Source organism: Coregonus lavaretus, assembly GCF_964263955.1.
Source record: "Coregonus lavaretus genome assembly, chromosome: 30".
In the NCBI taxonomy this organism is placed as follows: Eukaryota; Metazoa; Chordata; class Actinopteri; order Salmoniformes; family Salmonidae; genus Coregonus; species Coregonus lavaretus.
In genome coordinates this window covers 33,472,233-33,480,376 of record NC_140017.1, presented here as the reverse complement: position 1 = coordinate 33,480,376, position 8,144 = coordinate 33,472,233, and positions in this window count along the sequence as shown.

Sequence of the window (8,144 nt, the reverse complement as noted above, 5' to 3'; positions counted from 1 at the left end):
GGCCTGTTCCTGTCCCCCGCACCAAGCCAGTGGTGCGTGTCGTCAGCCCGGTCCGGCCCGTTTCTGCTCCCCGCACAAAGCCAGTGGTGCGTGTGTCCAGTCCGGCACGGCCCGTGTCTGGTCCACCGGTGCCTGGTCCGGCACCGGTCAGCTGCTCCACTCCGGAGCCAGAGCAATCCGCTCCACCGGGGTCCAGTCCAGCTCCGGTCAGCGGCTCCACTCCGGAGCCAGAGCAATCCGTTCCACCGGGGTCCGGTCCAGCTCCGGTCAGCTGCTCCACTCCGGAGCCAGAGCAATCCGCTCCACCGGTGCCTGATCCAGCTCCGGTCAGCGGCTCCACTCCGGAGCCAGAGCAGTTCGATCCACCGTCGTCGGGTCCAGCTCCAGTCAGCGGTTCCAGTCCAGACCCAGACGTCAGCCCCTCTCCAGGTTCGGGGTCTCCCACACCAGGGTCCAGACAGGGCTTGGTACGTCGTGGGAGGAAGGAGAGGGGAAGCAGCGCGCCGAGGTCCAGACCAGACCAGGGGCGCAACAGGGAGGTGGAGAGTAAGTGGTGGTCACGCCCGGAGCCGGATCCGCCTCCGAGGTGGAATGCCCACCCGGCCCCTATCCTGTTATGTTTATGTGGCGCGGTCGGAGTCCGCACCTTTGGGGGGGGGGGGGGTACTGTCACGCCCTGACTCTAGGACTCGTATTTGTTGAGTCAGGGTGTGTATTTTCTGTGTTGTGTTGTGCTATGTTTATTGTCTATGGTTAGATCTAGTATGTATAGATCTATGTTGGCCTGTGTGGTTCCCAATCAGAGGCAGCTGTTGCTCGTTGTCTCTGATTGAGGACCATACTTAGGCAGCCTTTTGGCACCTGTTTGTTGTGGGATCTTGTTCCGTGTAAGGTATGTAGTTTGTGTGCTACCTTGGACTTTCGTTTGTTGTTTTGGTTGTGTGTTTATTCGTTAAATAAACATGAATGCATATCACGCTTGGCCTTGGTCCTTCTCGTTCGTCAACGACCGTGACAATCTGTCAGGTGGAGTTATTACAGCATGGTCAATCAAGTTAATGTTTCCGACATTTTAGGACTACTAAACAACTATTGCTTTAGAACACAGGAGAGTTACCGCACCATTTCAACTTCAACATTTCAACATCATCAAATCACCTATGCTTAGTCTAATACAGTGACAAATAAAATAATCCTAAAATAATTTAGTCCAATCACGGTAAGCTATACTGAACAAAAATATAAAGGCAACATGCAACAATTTCAAAGATTTTACTGAGTTACAGTTCATATAAGGAAATCAGTCATTTGAAATAAATTCATTAGGCCCTAATCTATGGATTTCACATGACTGGGCAGGGGTGCAGCCATGGGTGGGCCTTGGAGGGCATAGGCCATACCCACTTGGCAGCCAGGCCCACCCACTGGGGAGCCAGGCCCAGCCAATCAGAATGGGTTTTTCCCCACAAAAGGGCTTTATTACAGACAGAAATACTCCTCAGCACATTTATTTAACCAATTATCATGTATAATGACCACCTTAGCCGAGAGGCAAATATGTAGCCTACAGCAGAGATGAAATAAACAAAATACCAGATCCAAAATTCACTACATTCATAGTGGTTTGAATTAATAAAGATGATGACGATAATGATGATGACGATGATGATGAAGATAGTGGTCTGTGATAGTCTTCATAGTGTGTTGTTTGATGGCTGTCTCACCAGTCCTCTAATAGAGATGTCCAGACCTGCTTCTGTTGTTTTTGTTTGGCCAGAGCCTGCCTGTGGCACTCCAGCCTCTGTCAGGACCCTCGCTGCCTCATCCAGCTCCCAAAAACGACCACTGATCGCCTCCAGCCGCTGCTCCAACCTGGAAACAGAGCTACCTCAGAACTCTGATTCTAGAACTTCAGAGGAAAGACTCAGAACCTTAGATAGCAGTCAAGAGCGTTAGGCTGAAAGGTTGCTGGTTTGAATCACCGAGCCGACTAGGTAAACAATCTGTTGATGTGCCCTTGAGCAAGGCACTTAATCCTAATTGCATACTGTAAGTCGCTCTGGATAAGAGCGTCTGCTAAATGACAAAAATGTAAATATTATTTGGTAGCACTGTATGTTTAATACGATAACGAAATTTCTACTGTAAAGTACCATTTTTTTCTTTGGGATTCATTAAAACAGGCACCACTAGGCACGTTGTGGTACGCAGGGAGGTACCAGGTAATATGCTATATACCTCATAATTTCCCACAGACTCCATATCACCTTTTCAGGGTCCTGCAGAAGCCTTTTAAAGAGGTCCACTCTGAAGAGATCCTGACACTCCACCAGCTCTAACCGTCACACAAACTTCAGACAACGTTCAAACAACCTTCAGAAAACATTTACACGACTTTCAGACAATGTTTAGACAACCTTCAGATAATGTTTACACAACCTTCAGACAACATTCACACAAACTTCAGTCAACGTTCACATAACCTTCAGTCAACACTCTCAAAGGAACCGCTGTAGCTCTCTATTAAAACACACACTCCCACACATGCACTCTATGCACTCTGCTATGCTTCCACAGACACAAATACAAACAGTAAACACTGTTAGCTGTTGTGAGATCAGTGAGTGAGCGAGGGGCTATTTTAAACAGTGGCTAAGATAGAAAGCAAATGGCTTCTCTGGTATCAGTGCAGGTCCGTGGATAATACTAGAGCACTCACTGCAATGGTTGAGGGATAGTGCACATTGTATCTCTTCTATCCACTTTCTCAGTACAGTGCACAGTGTATGATTATGGACTTGATATGAATGCACTCTGATTGCTTTTATTCACAGTGGTCGGCTGGCTGATGTGGCTCCTGTAATCAGTGGAGTAAAATTGTCCATAGTTCGGTTTTACCACCACAGTGGTTGCTGCACACAACATGGGGTGATACGGTTGGCCTCAATTTGGACAAAACTAGAACCTCTAACTGTAGATGATGTGAGTCATGGCATCTAATCTAAACATCTGTTCATTCTAATGTGTAGGGGAGGCCTACTATATGCAGTAGTAGAGCCTATGGTTGGTAATCTACTAATCAGATGCATTTACATTATCTGGACAGCAGGGGAAGTAGTGTTTCATCAACATTATCAGTAGATAGCATATATTGAAAGTAATGCTCAATTGTTCAGATAGTATGTTAAAAGGTCTAATGTTTGTTAAACATAAATATAGGTAAATCCCCATTGAATTACAAGTCTTTATCTCTCAAAGCTTACAGTATAATATACAATATGTTTTACTGTCACATACACCAGATAGGTGCAATGAAATGTGTTTCGGTTAAGTGCCTTGCTCAGGGGAGCGTCGACAGATTTTTCGATTACTGGCCCAACTCTCTAACCGCTAGGCCAGCCTTTCTCAAAACATGTTGTGCCTGGGACCAGCAAGGAATGGCGTTCTTCTTCTGGGTAACGCTTTGGTAAAAAATTATTGACAACTGCTTTTTCATAATAAAAAGACAAATTATATTTAATTTATTTTTACTTTACACTAAATTAATGAATTATGTATTTACTTGGCTTCCTTCATGGTTTCTCTGTCAATCAGTCTGCCTGTCAGTCTGTCAGTCAGTCTGTCAGTCTGTCTGTCTGTCTGTCTGTCTGTCTGTCTGTCTGTCTGTCTGTCTGTCTGTCTGTCTGTCTGTCTGTCTATCTGTCTGTCTGTCTGTCTGTCTGTCTGTCTGTCTGTCTGTGTTGTACTTATGGGCAGTGTCTCTCTCTGCGCTTTCATCATGGGCTGTATTCAAAGGTCTGTCTGTCTGTCTGTCTGTCTGTCTGTCTGTCTGTCTGTCGTACTCATCGGCTGTCTGTTTCTCTATGCTTTCTTCATGGGCTGTATTCAAGGGCTGTCTGTCTGTCTGTCTGTCTCTTGTACTCATCGGCTGTCTGTCTCTCTATGCTTTCTTCATGGGCTGTCTTCAGGGTCTGTCTGTATGGGCTGTCTTCAGGGTCTGTCTGTCTATAAATGACAAAACAATATAATTGAGTCATCATACACAATCACATTACCTGTGTTGTCAATAAAAACAATGTAACAACTGAATCTTTATAAACAAATAACAATATTTTATTATATCGATATATACATTATTAAAAAAATAGAATAGTACAAGATGAAAAACTGAAATATCACATAAGTATTCAGACCCTTTACTCAGTACTTTGTTGAAGCACCTTTGGCAGCGATTACAGTCTCACATCTCTTGGGTAAGATACTACAAGCTTGGCACACCTGTATTTGGGGAGTTTCTCCCATTCTTCTCTGCAGATCCTCTCAAGCTCTGTCAGGTTGGATTGGGAGCGTCGCTGCACAGCTATTTTCAGGTCTCTCCAGAGATGTTCGATCGAGTTCAAGTCCGGGCCCCAGTCTAAGGTCCTGAGCACCCTGGAGCAGGTTTCCATCAAGGATCTCTCTGTACTTTGCTCCGTTCATCTTTCCCTCGATCCTGACCAGTCTTCCAGTCCCTGCTGCTGAAAAACATCCCCACAGCATGATGCTACCACCACCATACTTCACCGTAGGGATGGTGCCAGGTTTCCTCCAGACTTGACGCTTGGCATTCAGGCCAAAGAGTTCAATCTTGCTTTCATCAGACCAGAAAATCTTGTTTCTCATGGTCTGAGAGTCCTTTAGGTGCCTTTTGGCAAACTCCAAGTGGGCTGTCATGTGCCTTTTACTGAGGAGTGGCTTCCGTCCGGCCACTCTACCATAAAGGCCTGATTGATGGAGTGCTGCAGAGATGGTTGTCCTTCTGGAAGGTTCTCCCATCTCCACAGAGGAACTCTGGAGCTCTGTCAGAGTGACAATCGGGTTCTTGGTCACCTCCCTGACCAAGGCCCTTCTCCCCCGATTGCTCAGTTTGGCCGGGCGGCCAGCTCTAAGAAGAGTCTTGGTGGCTCAAAACTTTTTCCATTTAAGAATGATGGAGGCCACCGTGTTCTTGGGGACCTTCAATGCTGCAGACATTTTTTGGTACCCTTCTCCAGATCTGTGCCTCCACATAATCCTGTCTCGGAGCACAACGGCCAAATCCTTCAACCTCATGGCTTGGTTTTTGCTCAGACATGCACTGTCAACTGTGGGACCTTATATAGACAGGTGTGTGCCTTTCCAAATCATGTCCAATCAATTGAATTTACCACAGGAGGACTCCAATCAAGTTGTAGAAACATCTCAAGGATGATCAATGGAAACAGGATGCACCTGAGCTCAATTTCGAGTCTCAGCAAAGGGTCTGAATACTTATATAAATAAGGTATTTCTGTTTTTAGGTTATATAAATTGGCAAGCAAATCAAAAAACCTGTTTTCACTATGTGATTATGGGGTATTGTGTGTAGATTGATGAGGATTTTTATTTATTTAATCAATTTTAGAATAAGGCTGTAACATAACAAAATGTGGAGAAAGGGAAGGGGTCTGAATACTTTCCGAATGCACTGTATGTGTAGCAAATATATTAAAGAAGCTGGGCATTTGAAAATGTCAGTCGTCTCATCTAATTGGATTGCAAACCAATTTGATGCGCGGGCTCTGTCTAAAACCTGTGGTTCAATATCATCTGCCATATCCTGGATTCTACGCGTGACAGTGTTATTTTAAAGTGGGATTTCACTGACCTTTGTAGCAGCAGTTGGGACTAAAACTTATCAGCAAGCATCCACGACTGGGGGCATGACCACTTTTTCAACTATAGTGAAAGGAGCCTGGCATTTGGAAATGTTATGAGAGAGTATGAAGCCTTCAGTAAAATGTAGTTGTCTGTGAAATTATTGTGCAGCATTTCTGTTTGGTCGGTCATCTCATCTCTTTTTCGTACGGTTTATACTTGAGATGGTTTTGCTTTGTTTCTAAATGTTTGCGCATTTTCGATGGCTTCATAGCATAGTTGCTGAGGCAAGACTGACAGACCGGTTTTGGTGGGCAGCTGTCATTTGAAACAAATCCCGGGAGAGAGAGAGCGCACGCATGTAGAATACGCAGCAGGGCTACACTAGCAGTGGTGATTTTAGCACGTAAACCTTGGTGGGGCAAACTCAAAAACATTTTAGATGCATGCCAGCAAAGCCACTACACTACACAACACAACACTAAACAATACATTCATTGCACTATAATGGTGACAAACGGTGCCCACAAACTGTTAGGGCCTACATAAAGCTGTCCCAACAGCAGAGCTTTCTTTTCAGCACCATAATAATAATATAATATGCCATTTAGCAGACGCTTTTATCCAAAGCAACTTACAGTCATGTGCGCATACATTTTTACATATGGGTGGTCCCGGGGATCGAACCCACTACCCTGGTGTTGCAAGCGCCATGCTCTACCAATTGAGCTACAGAGGACCATAGAGTGAGTCCTTACCACCGCTACACCTGGCTATCAGCGGAGCCTTGTCTGGCAGCAAAACAGTTAATTCAGCCTAATTTACTGCCTTTAAAAAAAACATAGCTGATATGGCTGACTTGCTTAAACAAATGTGGTTTCTACTGACAATTGAAATGTACAAACTATGGCATAAGGGAACGATGAGCAGAGAAGAGGCAATCTGTAATTTTGATTAAGACATTAATGAGCGAGCTAAGATGGACAAAGTCAATATAACTATTTGTTCAGCACTTTTGAAATCTACAGTGACAGAATTCAGAACATGGGCCATCTTACAGTATTCTCCCTGTACACCAAGTCAGAACCATACGATAAATAAAAGGGGCATAAAAGCTGATATTACAATATTCGATGATGACAATTCTCTAAAACAGGCTATAGGCTACATGTGCACCACCAAGTCAGAACAGTAGGCTAAGTTATGAGTGGGAAAGGGACCAAATTATTAGGGTGAGGCACATGGGCTGCTAACAGCTTACTACACAACATACACTTAGTATTACTTTCTTAGCTAAGGTATACATATCTCCCTGGCATATTACATCATTTATGCAGCAGCATACAATATATTTTTGGACTCACCGTTGTGCTGTGCTCCCTTGAACAGGAAGGTGGTGCAGCGGTCCTTCTTATGGGCAAATCTTGTCATGGAACTTTATCATCAAAGTCTGGCATTCTTAGGATTTATGGTGCTTTCAAGACAACTGGGAACTCTGGAAAAAAGCAGGTCGAATCATGACGTCAGTGATCTTCAGGTCGGAGCCCTAGAAAGAGGCCAGAGTTCCCGACTTGGAATTCCCAGTTGGATGACTGTTCAAAAAGTATTTTCCTAGTCGGAGCTCATTTTCCCCAAGTTCCCAGTTTTCTTGAACTAACTGAAGTCTGAGATTTCCTAGTTCTCAGTTTCCAGTTGTTTTCATCATGTTGACTTGACAACATGGGGTATGTATTCAACCTTTTCTGGCCCATGGTGTTGCATGAATGTTTATCCTTTTAAGTTTGGAAAAGAGACCCTTAAACCCAGACTTGGACCAAAACACCCTCTCCACCGAATAGCAGGCAGGGGAAGCAATATACTAATTGCTTTGCAATGCTTGCAGTTAGCCACTGATTCCTTCCAAACCACTCATTGTTGAATTTGCGACTTCCAACATGTTGTGTAATGTCTATGTCCAATGGCCGATGAGCACCGATATGTTTTCTCTATAATTTCTCTTCATATGACAAGGATTGAAAAGGATTTGCCAGTAGATTGTCGACGTGATTCATGATGATGACTGCTTGTCTAGCTTGCTAGCTAAGACTTTGAATGTATGATGTTGACATGATCAGTCCAATCAAACCTACGGTAGATATAACGTGATTTGACATCGTTTTATCTGTGGCCAATGACCTTGAGTCTTCTTGGATGGGCACTTCTAATGTACATCTATGGCAGCACCCAAGGGAGCTTGAACTTTCTAGCGCTCCCTGTAGATTTTGCGGTGACGTAGTGTCCCCATGAGTGACAGAACACTGAGCCAATCACGGCGCAACTAGAGAAGATTACCAACCACTACGCTCTGTATTTTCTGCTGGCTGCCCCTCCACCACAGAAAGCACTAAATTAGGCTGAAACACCTGCATTTTGGAGCTGCCTTACTCAAGAAAGCAAAAAAGAGACCATGTTTGTATGCGGCTTTATTAACTCAACGATTTTATTTTATT